This window comes from Sturnus vulgaris, chromosome Z (genome assembly GCF_052056855.1).
Source record: "Sturnus vulgaris isolate bStuVul1 chromosome Z, bStuVul1.hap1, whole genome shotgun sequence".
Lineage (NCBI taxonomy): Eukaryota > Metazoa > Chordata > Aves > Passeriformes > Sturnidae > Sturnus > Sturnus vulgaris.
In genome coordinates, this window is record NC_142283.1 from 29,836,926 (window position 1) to 29,852,834 (window position 15,909).

General features: G+C 38.4%; 1 long non-coding RNA gene across 2 annotated transcripts in view; it reads left to right on the forward strand.

Moving 5' to 3' along the window:
- The window catches only part of LOC148219768 (uncharacterized), a 51,072-nt gene extending 40,242 nt beyond the window's left edge, over positions 1 to 10,830 (forward strand). For both annotated transcript variants that reach the window (XR_015799316.1, XR_015799317.1), the window contains one exon: positions 9,428 to 10,830. This is a non-coding gene — a long non-coding RNA (uncharacterized LOC148219768). The remainder of the gene's footprint in view (positions 1 to 9,427) is intronic.
- Positions 10,831 to 15,909: the final 5,079 nt, after the last annotated feature.

A 15,909-nucleotide genomic window follows, 5' to 3' on the forward strand; every position in this document is an offset into this window, starting at 1 on the left:
AATAAGATTTGATTGAGGAAAACCCTGCAGGACTGTGCACCATGTTGTGAGGTTTTTTTGTTTGTGTTTGGATGTGTGACAGATTGCACAATTTTGTACAAGGGTGAATCTGATTAATTTTATTAGCCTCTGCTTTTCATGAATATCACATTCAAAACAGATAGCTGAGGGAACCTAGAGACGGGGGAGAAATAATCCTCTGAAAATTCTTAAAATAAGGTAGCTTTTGTAGTGTGACCTGAAATCCCAGCAAACATCTAAGTGACAGATTTTTAAAAATTTAAGAGCTGTTTTTCTCTTGGATTTCATAAATCAAGAATGACAGCAAGATAAAATGACAGGCTAACAGCTGTTTGTCTTTATTTTTTCCCCATCTCTCCTGGATACTAACTTGGACTTCTCTCTCTCTTTTTATTTTTTTATTATTATTATTTTTTTTTAATTTCAGTATATTTTTTTTGTTTATTTCTCTATAGCAGCTGTACTGCACTGCCATTTTTCCTACAGGACCATTTTAGAAATTGGAGAGTATTGTATACATAAGTAGATACTGCAAATTATGTGATTAGGTGATTAATCACCATTCTTCACCCCAGGCCAAAATTCTGATGATTAAGTCCATCTCTTCAGCATATAACTTCTGAAACTCAAATCCATTCCAGCCTTCTTTTTCAGAAGGGAAATTTTGTAAAAAATTACATCTTTTCTCCATGGCTGGGAATAAGAAAGACTTTTCCATTCTGAAAAATACCAACATATTTAATTTTCTCTGGCCTTTATAAAGTAAGTATTCCAACACTTTATATCTGTGGCAATACACTGGGCTATGAACAAATGTCAGGAAATTATCTGAGCTGGTGCACAACACACATAATTCTACTCCAAAAAGGAGTAGAGTTTGTGGTAAAAGGTACTTAATATTGCCTAAAGGAATGCAAAATTTTCAGGGGAAGCAGTTAGTATAGCTTCACCATAGCTAACCTGTTTCTGGACAGTTAAAGACCTCAAATGAAAAATTACAATCAAGCTTTCTAAGGTAAAAAGAATATGTGAAAGTCCCTGTCTCACTTTTTTCTGTTGTAATAAGAGCATCCATTCACAAAATGATCTGCCATATGCCATGTCCATACTTTGCAAAGTAGAAGGACAAAGGCTCTCTGAAACAAGCAGGGAAAAAAGAGTCATCTCTTTAGTGGCAGCAATGACAGATAGTTTGGAAAAGTTTGGCATGTTTGATATATCCTGCAGTTCAGCAATGAATTGGATGGCGCCACCCAGAGGGCACAATCTACATGAGTTTTGTAATGGGCAAATCTACATGAGTATGTTGTAGATCTTCCACTGATCCAAAGCAGGTCATACTGCAACTACTGAAATTAAGCCCTCTTAGACATATGTCTTTCAATGCTTGCAATTTTTATAATTTTATTCCAGTTCTTCTCTACTTTCACTTAGTCTTAAAGATAATCACAGATCAACATGTAATCTCTCTCAGTGGTAATTAAGAATTAAGAAACAAACCTAATGTATCATAGATTGCTTTAGTATTCAGTGTTCTTACATAGGGGAGAAAGGTTCAATGCAGTTATTTGGTATTCAGCAATCAATTATATTCATAAATGTTATTATTTCCTGGTGTCTAATACTTGAACAATTTTTAATTTTTATTATTTTTGGCATTTATTGGACTCCAATTTAAAAATGTATAAAATGAACTGAGGGGAAAATGCTGGATTGCTTCCCATTGCAATGGCAAAGGAAAATATACCCAATCCTCACCACTATAGTAGGAAGGGCTATATGATGTATTTATAAACTACTGAATGGGGCTGCCTGGGTTCATTGACCCCAGTCTGGCTGGTGCTAAATGTACAGAAATAAACCCGACCCAAAAGATTTCAATTAAGGCATAAAACAAGAAACAGATGGCTGGTCTTGCAAGACGAGCGTTAAAAATAAGAGGAAATTGACTGGCACAGTATGCAGTGGTCTTGGCACACCAGGTGCTTAACCATGGACAATTTTTTTCAAGCATCATGGCAGAGCAGAATTTTTACGGTTTTAAGTTTTTAAGTTTTGAAACATGAAAATTGAATGGCTATTTTCCAGCCATATTCTCACAGAGAGTGAGTGTGAAAGCACAAGGGAAGTGTCTGCCACTGGTCAGTTAGAGTTTTTGGCATCTCAGTAGAGTCCAAGGAGAGATAACTGTGGCAGTGTAGGACCACATGCTGGAAACTGTAGCAGTTAAAGAATGGGGAACTAAATGGACTGTAAGGAAGACGATACGGTAGCTTTGGGAGAATGACAGGTCTCTGCGAGTTTTAAGTAGGCATAATGGCTTCAGTGTTGGCCTGGCTTTTGTTAGAGAAGTCAGGATGGAAGGGGGAGAAACTGGTAAGGCTATGTCAAGAAAGATAAAAGAGTTCTGCTGTTAATCTGATGAGCTCTGGTATATATTTAATTGAAATGTATAAACCACTGCAAAGTAGATGTCACAGAAGCATCACTGTACCTTTGACTGTAGTCATGCAAATGTCACCTTCAGTGTTTTATACCACCACAAGATCATGTAAAGTACACTACAAGGAAAGTGACTACTATATTTCTAAATTTGGCATCTTTGTATTCAACTTCAAAAAATATTAATCCTCTTCTCCTTAACTAGTCTCTTTTTTTTTTTTTTTTTTTTTTTGGTGGAAGTCCTCTGAATTGTTTGGCTGCTTTGCTTGGCTTCAGAGTTTTTTCTCTGGGAAGGGACTAGTTAACCGTTTGTTCTTCTAGTACAGGAACAGGAAGATGTCAGCTTGAGAATCCAACAGCTACAAAAAACTGGGTCAGATTAGCTTGAACTAATTTTAAAGTGATAATCTTCTTTTTCCTTCAGTTCTCCTGCTTCCAGTAGGTATTGCAGTGTGTTTTAGTAGTAAACTGGCTTATTTCAGTCAGTGCTGAACAGACTTAATTCTCAGTAGAAAAAGAAGGGGGGAAAAGAAAAGAAAGAAAAAAATATGTGCTTCAGAAGTCTGAATTATCCAGATCTCCTCTAATTGGTGAAAAAGAATGCTGAGTATGGATAGCAGATGTTTCCTTAATTAATATCCTACTGGGTTAATCAGCAGAACCTTGGGAGCTGCTATGAGACTTTTATGTGTTCAGAGAATCCAAGCCTTGATCCACAGACTTTAAACTCATAACTGCTTTAGCTATTTATGTGATACTTGCAAATAATAGTCTTCAGTCAGAATTTGTCTTTTGTGTAACCTGTGAACATTTTGATGAAATTTGTGTTCAAAATTTGCAATAAATCTTGCATTCAAATTGAGTTCCTCTCTAAATTTAAGATTTCTTACGGGTTTTATAAAAATGACTTATTCACAGTTCAGAATATTTGCTTTTCAATCTCCTAAGAACTCAGTACTCTATTTTTAAATTTGTAAAGTCTGTGTTTTACCATAGTCTGGTTTGATACACAGAAAAATTTGTCATCATGCCATTCATTAGAACCTCATGTGTTATAATTTTGATTTGCCAATTTAAATATACTCGTTTTCGGTTGTGAGACAGAACCAAGAGCAAGGCAGGCCTAAAACTTAAAAGGGTATAAAAACTTTATTAATAACACAAAGAAAAAAGAAAATAGTAAATTTAGAATAAGATCTTCAGACTACTCTCTCTTCCCTCCTTCTATTCTTTCTTAACAACAACATACAAAGACACTTCAGTCAGTTTCCCACTTAAATAATTTTATTCAGTTCACTTCAGGGAGAGGAGCTTCCTCTTTTTGGCTATAGGGATTTCTTTCCCAAGAGGGGAAAGAAGAAACAGTTTTCTTTTGACTTCACTTTCATGAATAGCAGCCACCCAGGAATCTGCAACTATGACACTCCTCCCAGCTTCACAGCCTTCCCAGAGCTGTGCTCGTGGGCCATGTTAAACTCATGGGATATTAGTTTTAAGAATGAACTGTTCCAAAGCAAAATTTCTCTTTATTTCTTTTTCTCTCTGTTCATGCTTCATCTCCAGAAATAGAGATCCCCTTTTCTCCTGGGGGCAAAGGATTCTTAACACAGGTGCTTTTGGTTAAACGATTTATCAAATGGAACATTCCAACTCCCCATGCCTTTCTCCATGGTTTATAGGAATTTTCAGTGCAGTAGAGTCCACCCTACAGCTTACAAAAGGATTTTCAGCCATCTTCACAGCATCTCCTTAATCTCTTTCTATCTTGCTTCACTGACTTTCATGCATGTCCCCTGTTTTTCCCTCTTGTTTAAAGGAAGATTAGAGGTTTGCAAGTCTTATCAGAGCACTAAAAGTGTTAAAGTTTCACACAGAAATAGCAGGGGCTGGACCAGGATTTCAGAAGACTCAGGCCGTGCTGGGAGGGTGAGGATGGGGAATGGCTAAGATTTCAGTCAGCCTCCCTGGGGCTCAGCTACAGCACCCATTGTTGATGGCCACTCTTCCTCCCTGCCAGGAGACACCAGCTTCCCAGACAGGGGGCCTGGCCACCTCCACCAGGCCGCGTGGGCTGTTCTGAGGCAGCAGCAGGGTCCCGCCGAGCTGTGGGCCTGGGGGGGAGAAGGGGGGGCCAAGATTTAAAAAAATTAGCCTCTTCTCTTCCTGCCCATCGGGGCCCCTGGTTGCAAACAGGGCCCAGCGCCCCCCGGGCCCACCTCGGCCTGGCCTGGGCGAGAGGCCTGGGCTAGGTTGATTACCTTGAACGAAGCAGGAAATAAAAGAGAGCTTCTTGCCAGTTTACCTCTTTCAAAATGTGTTTCCATGGAGCGAACTAACTTCTCTAATTAGTTTCTCAGGCTCAACCAGCCTCCAATTGGTCCCATGAACTTACAGAGGAAGTTCTCATAGGGAAAATCCTCTGTGATTCTCCCTCCCCCAGGTTGTCAGGAAAATTAATCCACAAATACCAGAGGTTTATGTCCAAAAAGGAGACAGAGGAGTCCTTTTTGCTTTATTCGAATAAAGGGAGAGGCCATGGGACATTCCCCTGGGATCTCTCAAATTTTCGGAGGACGCAGCCTCCTTTTTATCCTATTTTCCCGGCCGCATTTCCCTCTCTCTTTCCCCATTGGCTTAGGTACTTGAGAGGCACAGACTTCCCGGAACGCCTGATACCTGAAATTCCCCTCTAATGTATAACCCTCCCTTTTAATTTTTAATTCTTATAGAACTCATAGTTTTCCCCCTGTTGCTTCTTTCATCTTTTGATATCCAATTTCATTTATCAGCAGCCCTACAGTTTGTTTGTAAAAGCAAATATCTCTTTCCATTCATCAATCAGTGGAATCCATCCCATTGTTTCTTTTATCTCTCAGTGCTAGCCTTATCTACAGGCTGATCCACAACTCATTTGTAAAGACAAATTCAACATTCCTCTCAAGGTGTAACCAGCACAGCATGTACTCTCACTGAAAATAGAGTTAAATCAGGAGGAGAAATTACAGTCTAAGTTTTACAAGCTGAAACTTGGAAAAAGACTGTAATCATAAATTCTTTTTTCACATATTTTTATTTTTCACGTCTCCCTGTATTTTCTGAAAGCTAAAGATTTGAACTTTTCACTAAAATAACAATGAAATAGGATGAAGAATTTTTTTTCTATTTCTCCTGAATGTCTCATTTTGCAAATACCCATCTTATAAACATTCAAATTTTAATCAATTAGCATCTTCTGGAAAATGCTGAAGGAACATCCCCGCAAGTTCCAGTTATAATCTTCTTACAGAGCTGCATATGGAGAGGGGTAAGGGAGGAGAGAGAGCAAAAAGCTGCAAAAATACTGGTTTTGTACTCTAGCTAGCAGCATCGTCCCACTGCAGCAAAACACCCGTGGGCTTGGTGGGCTTGTTTGGAGGTTTGGATTAATCTCTTTTTACTCTTTATGCTCAACCATACTTTCCTAATCAAGTCCTTGACCTCTCTATTGGAGGTTTCTTAAATACTGCAAGTATATGTGATATAATCATATGAAAAAGCAGAATTTACCTCTCCTCTAGGTCATTGATCTTTCCTGGAGCAACAGTATACCTAACTAACTAAACTCACCGGAGAGGAAATGGGCAAAATAGGCTTGACACAGCAGGGGAATAAAAAGGAACAGTGGAGAACTCTGTAATTGAACAGTTCAGCCTTATTTTGCCTTACATGGGGGGTTTAAATAAGGGATCTATGAATCCCTTTGTTTCATTGTTTTGTTTTGATGGTGAGAGGAATGTTAAATTTGTCTTTACAAATGAGTTGTGGATCAGCCTGTAGATAAGGCTAGCACTGAGAGATAAAAGAAACAATGGGATGGATTCCACTGATTGATGAATGGAAAGAGATATTTGCCTTTACAAACAAACTGTAGGGCTGCTGATAAATGAAATTGGATATCGAAAGGTGAAAGAAGCAACGGGGGGAAAACTATGAATTCTATAAGAATTAAAAATTAAAAGGGAGGGTTATACATTAGAGGGGAATTTCAGGTATCAGGCGTTCCGGGAAGTCTGTGCCTCTCAAGTACCTCAGCCAATGGGGAAAGAGAGAGGGAAATGCGGCCGGGAAAATAGGATAAAAAGGAGGCTGCGTCTTCCGAAAATTTGAGAGATCCCAGGGGAATGTCCCATGGCCTCTCCCTTTATTCGAATAAAGCAAAAAGGACTCCTCTGTCTCCTTTTTGGACATAAACCTCTGGTATTTGTGGATTAATTTTCCTGACAATGGGTTTTTTGGTTGTTTCATAGTTTTTCGGTTGGTTTTTTGTTTGTTTGTTTTGGGGTTTTTGTTGGTTTTGTTTTGTTTTGTTTGTTTTCTTGTGTACCTCTTCTACCTATCTCTGCCTCTCTGCAGTCTGCAGCAATGTTTTCCATGGAGTGAACCTCCATCGAAAAAAGGAGAGTAATGAACCCCAACTTCCCTTTTGAAGCTCATAATTTCTCTCTTGGACTCTTTGACAACTGCAAACTAGAGGCAAAACTTGCTCTCACTGAGTAGGAAGCAGAAATAAATGTTTTACAAACCAAAAGGGTGGTTTTTGGAAGGACATTCTACCTACAATAATAGGAAAGAATATTGGTTCTCACTGGTTTGCCTAAATATTTTAAGCTGTTCTTTGCTCTTTTCCTGACTAGCTCAGATCCCACTAGCTGTTTACAGTTATTTCACTCATCTTATCCAGCTTTATGCCATTCATTCTGTTGAGACCTGCTTGAATCTCCTCAAAAACTTACTGCTATGGATTTAAAAAAAAAGATTCATAGTTCCTGCCCATCAAAACTGTGATAAATGTGATTCGTGCTAATTAAGTTGTAACCAGATTAACAAAATTGTATTTAGATCAATAGAAGACAATTGTTACAGAGTGAGGGGGGAGATGGGTGAGACAGGGCAAAGGACGTCTTCCAGATGTTGGGAGTCGAAGAAAGAGGTTGGAAGAAAGTCAAACAAGAATAGTAGAAGGACGTAGGCCTGACAAGCAGCATCTAGAAATAGAAAGTTTTGACCTTGAAATGGGCCAAAATGGGATGATTCCAAGCATGGGACTCAATTAAAGTCTTGTTATGGAAAACATCTGCTCAGTCACATAGTGCGCCTGCGCTACCTGCAGGTCACACCTCGGTCACTGAGGAAGACGATGAGCCTTCATCGGAAATAAGACCCTCAAAAGGATGAGAGACCCCCTAACCCATTAGTAGAACATGCGTTGTACAACACGGTGACGTAGATTTTAGGAATAAAAACTAGGAGGAGTTTTCTAGAAACTTCTGTAGCCTACAGTATATAAGTGGGATTGTTAGCCTGGATGCTTTGGTACGTGAGGAATGGCGAGCCACTCCCCGTACCCCCAGTTGGAGGGGGGCCCCTCCCCGGTCGGTTTTGCTTATGCTTTATACGAACTTCAGTTATGCTAAATTACTTACTGCCAAATTTTGTATATTCTTAAATATATGCACTTTGATTGTTTCATCTCCAATACTTTAATTGTCATCTCCAATACTTTGACTGTATTCATTTTGTTACTATTAAATTTAATTTTGTTGCTTGATAAATTGGAAAAAATAGAACATCATTCATAACAAAACTGATTCTCCTACAGGGAAAATAAATACATCATTTAGTATATAAATCATGTCGATTATGCAAGACCTTGGTACTACTCTTGTTCCCTCTGTTCCTCCTATGTGTCAATGACAGTCAAGTTTCTAAAATTTTCTTCTAGCACTTTGCTTGGGACTACAGACCTGGTTCTGCCTTGATTTAAAGTCACATTTATTTTCCAATAAGCCCCTGTGTAGGCAGTGATTTAAAGTCACACTTATTCTCCAGTATGCCCCCTATATAAGCAACGACTCCTAAGATGTAGACTCATTCTAGGTCTTGCCTTCCCTCTGTCATGTTTAATAAATACACATCTCATTTCCTAGAGATAGAAGCTATCATCTCCCATTTCAGGTAACATGATTGAAGGCATTGTTTAGCACTTAGATCTGTACATGAAGGCAGGGCATCTTTTTATGTACATTGATTCTGCATCATTTGGGGTAGGATGGGTTAGAATCTTCAGTATAGTAACTAATGAAGAAATAAAATTGAATGTTTTACACCACTCAAGTAAACCAGAAATATTTTCTCCAACTGGCTTGAAAAGATGTAACAATTCAGCATATGATTTTAATTAATGTCCATGTAACTAAAAATTTGTTCAATTCACAATAGCATTACAAGAAAACATATTGACATCTAATTAAGGATCATAGAATTTGATGCAGAGAAACTGTAGTGCATCTGTTCAATGAGAAACAATCATAGAGAATGCTAAATAACAAAATATAATGAAAATGTGAACTAATACACAAATGAGGCCATTAAATACGAGTGTGAAATAAAGTGGTGATATTCAAGAGAAGAGCTCATGCATAGGGCTTGGTAGATAATACAAAGAGTTATTGTTAATAAGGGGTTTTTTCATATTATTTACTTCTGAATAGCATGATTTCAGCTGCTGGAATCTCTTAATGGAAACTGCCATTTCCAAGTTAACATGAAAATACTTGATATTTTACTGACAATTGACAAAGTAATTCTGATGACTTCTCACAATAAATACTTAATTTGTTATATTATTTTGTCACTTCTTATGCAAAAATCTTTCCTCTTAAATACCAGTTTTACCATAGCAAGCTGATTTCACCATTATTACACTGTACTCTTCACAGTGAAAATCAGATGGGTATAATAACATTAAGAAAGCAAAAAATTATTAACATATTTGGGCAAGACAGACTATAGTCAAGAATGAAACTGAACTCAAATGATATAGCAGTGAACATTTCTATTTGGAAAAGCTGTTACAGCACTCCAGTCTGAAATATCTATTAATCTCCAGTTTCAATAATCCTTTTCTCTTGTTTTCTTTTCCCAGATTCATAGGCAAAAGAGACATTAATGAAGACTGTAAGAAAGTAATCACTTTTGGCTGATTTTTACCTCCCCTTACATTTGGAATATAATCTGGCAAACAACATTATATAAAGAAGAACTTGTCTTAAAATCATCATCTAAGATCATTTGCTCCTGAAATCTGTGCTTATTTATCAAGAACAAAATTATAGGAACCAAACACAACTGAATAATGAGCTTGAGGAGCCTTTTAGTTAAGAAAACTGCAAAGAGATAGCTTCACCTTTTGAATTTTGAAAAATACTAATCTGAAAAGACCTTTTGCCTTACTGCTACAAAGAAAGTTTTTGTACCTTTTGCTTGTCTGTTTGTTTGTTTGCTTTTGGTTGTGGTATTTTTTTATCTGTTGGTACAGAACCTTACCTTAAATTAGGTATTAGAAGGCATTAAGTCAGATGCAGCTTGGTCACTTGGAGCCTTATGCACAGTCATTACATAACACAAATATCCTCAGTTTTTACACTTTTTTAATATTTCAATTTTTCAATTAATATTCAATTTTTAATGGAAATACAGCTCCTGAGCCAGAAAAAGGATTTGAGTTGATTACGCTGCTTTTGCTATAACCTGTCAACCTAAATAAGACAGTGATTAGACTGCTGCTGAATCATTTGCAAGTCATTTGGATGGACATGTTATTCCCAGTTGTGCTTTCAGTGAAATAAACCCAGATATGTTAAAATGGAGGGCAAATTTCTCTTTCCTTTCATAGCGAGAATTACCTTGAGCAATCTGGCCTGTAACACATACTTCATTGAGTGCCTTTTTACTCTTCAGAGCAGAATGGTATGAGTGATCTGTATACCTACAAGAAATTCAGAACCATAGCTGATCCTCCCCAGTGTCTCCGTTTTCTTCTATCTCTTCCTACCTGCTGCAATATAGTTTTCCTTTTGAAGACTACTGCTATTTTTCAAATTCTGAAACAACTCATTAGCTACCTATCCTTTTAGTTAAATGTCCTGGAGGAAAAAAAATTCCAGAAGATCATTTCAGGAATAAGTGGGAAGCTCCTGATGATGTGGATTTGGAATATAAAATGAACGAAGTACCTGATTTTCTTCAGAATGATTTGTTTTGTCTTTGAAGTAATAAAATGAGGGTTTTCAGGACTTTGGACATGAAGTGGAATATATAACAAAATGAATTAGTGATAAAATCTTGGCTTCAGAACTGTATCTACTGATTCACACTGATATATCACCCAGTAGAAGGCAGAGAGAAATCTTGAGGTGGTTGCAAAACATGACAACAACTTTCCATTTATTTGCTGAAGTAATGTCAGATCTCATCGAGATTTGATTTTGTAATCCAACTACAGCAGAAAAGTTCCTGACATTAAGGATTTCCTGGTTTTATTGGAAAATGGTGCAAAGAAGTTAAAGTTACCAGTAGCCAGGGTTCACTGACTTAGTTCAATGATCAGATCATTGCTGAATTTTTTAAAAATACTTATATAAAAGACATGAGACTGACTTATTTGTCATGTAGCAAGGAGAAATTCAGACGGTTTTGAAGTTTAAAAGATTCTGTCTTGAACTATTTGTTTTTCCACAGAAAACATTGTCTGAAAAAATAGAATATACCTTGATGACAAATCATAAATAATACTCTGTGAATAAGCCCCTTTTACAGAAATGAAAAAAGCCTCTGGGAAATGTTTCTCCGGACAAAATACTCCAAGAGGGCTCTAGGAAACAGAGAAGACTGCCCATTTATTTAAAATACTAATAAATTATTGTAACTCTAGAAAACATTTTATTTTTAAACCAAATCCTTGGTCTGTTGTTTTTTGTGCGTTTAAGCAGATTTTATGATCCAAAGAGCTATACAAGTCATGTAAATTGTCATGTAGTAGCTTTCCAAGCAAATCTCAAAGACCTATATTAATTCAGATGTACTCATTTTGGAAAATATATTGTCTCACAGGTAACAGCTTAGCAGCGTGCATTTGCTTCAAATAGGAAAAGGTACTTAGCTTTTTAAAACACCTTTTGCTTAGTAAGGCAATCGTCTTCTAGTGTAAGGAAGTTTTCTTGATTAAAAAAATCAATTTCTTGTATTTTAGTAACATATATGCATTTCAGCTCTTGCATTTTTGGCAAAAACAAAAAAAAAATCAAGAAATCTTAGGGAAAAGAAAAAAAACATTTCAAAAGCAAAACAGTTTCCAATTGAAATAAGCCAAAAAATCACTGAATATTGATGTGGAGAATACCTGTTATTAGATCCTACTCTCAATCCTTCTTTTAGTACTGTAGGCAGAGAGAAATAATGTTTTTGTTGTCCTCTGTTATCAAATCTACTACCTCACTGATAAGTATGTTCAGCTCTGAGTCTTATCAGAGCTTACTAAGAGCAGTTCTGGAAAGCCCTGAGACTCAATTGAATCTCCTGGTCAAAATTTTGTACTTAACTTTGAGGTCTGCCTCAGGGAATACTGGTCACAAACTTACTGCTGTGTACAGACAGATCAAACATTTTTGGCTATTGCTGGATCCTTTGGGAAAGCAGGAATAGCTCTGAGAGAGCCCCTAGACATTTCAGCATTAAATGTGCTTGTAATCACAGAGGGACAGAACAGCTGGGACTGGAAAGGACTTCTTGAGATCATCTAGTTCAAAACCCTCTGCTCAGGCAGTTTCACCCTGAGCAAGTTGCACAAGATCTAGTCCAGATGGGCTTTGATTATCTTCAGAGGAGACTCCACAATCTCTCTGAGCAGCCTGCTCCAATGCTTGAGTAACTGTCAAAGTGAAGACACTTTTCCTCTTATTCAGACAGAACTTTTGAGTTTGTGCTCATTGCCTTTGTCCTGCCACTAGGCAACACTGAAAAGAGTCTGGCCCTATCTTCTTGACAACTACCTTTAAGACATTTGTATTTCTAAGATCCCCTCTCAGCTGCCTCATCTTCAGGCTAAACAGGCCCATACCTTCCTGCATAGAACAGGTGTTTCGGTTCCCTCATCATCCTCACAGTCCTCCACTGGATCCTCTCTCAGATCCAGAAGAATACAGATGCTTTTTATTTCAGTCTTTAGGCCTTTTTTTTTTTTCTCATTGTAATGTCAGTCAAAGACTGCCAGATCAGAGTATCTCTGTCAGTTTAGGATAGGGAGAGAAATTTGCAATTGAAGGAACAACTGATATCCCAAGCATTTTAGCAACTGTAAGTTAGTGTTTTCTAAACAATTCAAGTATCTGAATAGCAAGACACCCTGAATTTAAGTATCCTGAATGCTGTGTTTAACCATAATTCCTATGAACATTTAAGGCTTTACTCTCTTTCTGCTCCAGATAGGTAATTTCCAGTCTCAACACATATTATTTTTTAACTTCTAAGTGTTGGCTTTTGGCTTTTGTTGTTTTTGCTTTTGCTTTCTTTTTTCATAATTTAATACATTATCAGCAACACTTTTTCTCATTTCTGTGTTGATTTTCAGTTGCAAGAACTTGTGTAGCTTATTTGAAATAGCTCAATTTTCTGAAACCTGGCAGGCTGAACAAGGAAAGATTTTAATCGATCAACATGTGCATGAAGCTTTAGTGGGCAAGGTTTACAGAAATAATATTCTTGAATTATGTAACCTGTTTCTGTTTCAGGACCTTCACTTATATTCCTACATAATCTTCCTTTGCTCCATGGCATGTTGATTCAATTGATTTTACAATTTCTGAACAGAGAGAAAAGTATAAAATTGAAGTAGCAAAGAAGATACACTGTTAGCTGAAATGGAGTTTCAGAATACAGAATGAATGGCACTAGCTTTTCTGGAAAGAGAAAAAGCTGCAAGAGGGCAGAAGGCACTGAGGTTACTTTATTAAACACGAGAATGAAGGATTATTTTTTTCAAAACACGTCCATTTAATGTTTTCTGCAGATACTGAGAGCAGAAACATGAAACAGTATTCCATCATTACTGATGGAACAGTACATACTGGCTATGAGCTGACTTGAGTACTTGTTTAAGGGTATTTGATATCATGGACTGAATTGAAGATGGAAATTACTAGAAGGTAAAGTAAGGGTAACATTGGTAATATTTTGAATATTAGTTCAACCTCTGCTTTCATTGACTATTGGCATCTATTGTACCTTTCCTGTGGGCAGAGCAGCATCCATTAATGTAGCTCCCATGAAAAGATTTTATCATTATTTTACTTATGTTTATGAAGTTTTTTATATATTAAACTATAAACAGGAAGCATGTACAAAAGCATAGGGTTGTTACTGGATTTCTGTACACCACCAGGGAACTGCACTGGGTAAAGTGCTTAAAAACGGGTGAGGAGACCTTGCTCCGTCTTTACTCAGCCTTATCCAACTATTTCATCACTGTTCATATGCATCAATTTCTGATAGCTCTCATGTTTTTATTCTCACGACGTGCTGTATCTGATTTACAGCTCTCTTCTGTAGAAAAACTTCCAAAAAAATTAGCCTTACTTGGACTGCAATACGCAAAGGGAAAGTTACTCTTGTGTAAACTTAGAGTCTGAGAAAAAGCCTATAAACTTTTAGCTCTCAATGTTTAGAACAAAAAGGACTGGATGTTAAGATGATAAACTCAAGCATTTGGAAGAACTACCAATGTAATCTGCTAATACTCCTTATACCCATGTCATAATACTTATTCATAATGGTATAATACTAATTCTTGGCTTCATTGACATGTTTATTTCACTAGTGATAGTGCTGAAGTCCTTGGGTTATACCACTGAACCAGTGAAATAATAAATGAATTAAATTTGTTGCTCTATATAAAAGAAATATGGTTCTTTTGCATCGCATTTGACAGGTATTATCTAGGTGGAGAAGGGGGACACAGTACTTCTGAGTACTCAGGAACATCACTGGTTTCTCCTCTCAACACCTCATGGTCCTCACAATTCCTCATCACATTTCCTCTAACCCCCTGCAGTTTGCAGCCCCGCAAAATGGTAGACATAATACTTGGGCAAAATATATATTCTCTGAGATGACATACTGCCTTATTCTCGGGAAGCCTGAAATCAGTGCTCAGTGCTGTGTTCTGTACCAAACATAAGTCAGTGCAGGGTATTAATCCAGCTTCAGGAAATACTCTTCCTTTTGAAATAAGGCAACTTATCACCAGGCAAGGTTTCTGCAGTACTTCCATGATATTTTAGTGTAATGAGGGAAGGGAAAATCCAGGCACGGAAGTTCGAGAAAGAAAGTTCAGGTAGGGAAGTTACGGGAAGGGAAGATTTGGGAAGGGAAGGTTTGGGAAGGGAAGGTTTCGGATGGGAAGGTTTCTGAACGGAAGGGAAGGGAAGGGAAGGGAAGGGAAGGGAAGGGAAGGGAAGGGAAGGGAAGGGAAGGGAAGGGAAGGGAAGGGAAGGGAAGGGAAGGGAAGGGAAGGGAAGGTTTGGGAAGGTTTGGGAAGGTTTGGGAAGGGAAGGGAAGTGAGGGTTTGGGAAGGGAAGGTTTGGGAAGGGATGGTTTGGGAAGGGAAGGTTTGCGAAGGTTTGGGAAGGTTTGGGAAGGTTTGGGAAGGTTTGGGAAGGTTTGGGAAGGTTTGGGAAGGTTTGGGAAGGGAAGGGAAGGGAAGGGAAGGGAAGGGAAGGTTTGGGAAGGGAAGGTTTGGGAAGGGAAGGGAAGGTTTGGGAAGGGAAGGGAAGGTTTGGGAAGGTTTGGGAAGTGAAGGTTTGGGAAGGTTTGGGAAGGTTTGGGAAGGTTTGGGAAGGTTTGGGAAGGGAAGGTTTGGGAAGGTTTGGGAAGGTTTGGGAAGGTTTGGGAAGGTTTGGGAAGGGAAGGTTTGGGAAGGTTTGGGAAGGTTTGGGAAGGTTTGGGAAGGTTTGGGAAGGGAAGGTTTGGGAAGGGAAGGTTTGGGAAGGGAAAGGAAGGGAAGGGAAGGGAAGGGAAGGGAAGGGAAGGGAAGGGAAGGGAAGGGAAGGGAAGGGAAGGGAAGGGAAGGGAAGGGAAGGGAAGGGAAGGGAAGGGAAGGGAAGGGAAGGGAAGGGAAGGGAAGGGAAGGGAAGGGAAGGGAAGGGAAGGGAAGTTCAGGGAAGGGAAGGGAAGGGAAGGGAAGGGAAGGGAAGGGAAAGTTTGGTTAGTGAAGGGAAGTTTAGGGAAGGGAAGTTAAGAGAAGGGAAGATTTGGGAAGGGAAGGGAAAGTTTGGGAAGGTTGTGGAAGGGAAGGGAAGCTCTGGGAAGGTTTGGGTAGGTATTGGAAGGTTTGGGAATGTTTGGAAAGGGAAGGTTTGGGAAGGGAAGGGAAGGATTGGGAAGGTTTGGGAAGGGAAGGTTTGGGAAGGTTTGGGAAGGTTTGGGAAGGTTTGGGAAGGGAAGGTTTGGGAAGGGAAGGTTTGGGAAGGGAAGGTTTGGGAAGGGAAGGGAAACGAAGGTTTGGGAAGGGAAGAAAATGGAAGGGAAGGTTTGCGAAGGTTTGGGAAGGTTTGGGTAGGTTTGGGAAGGTTT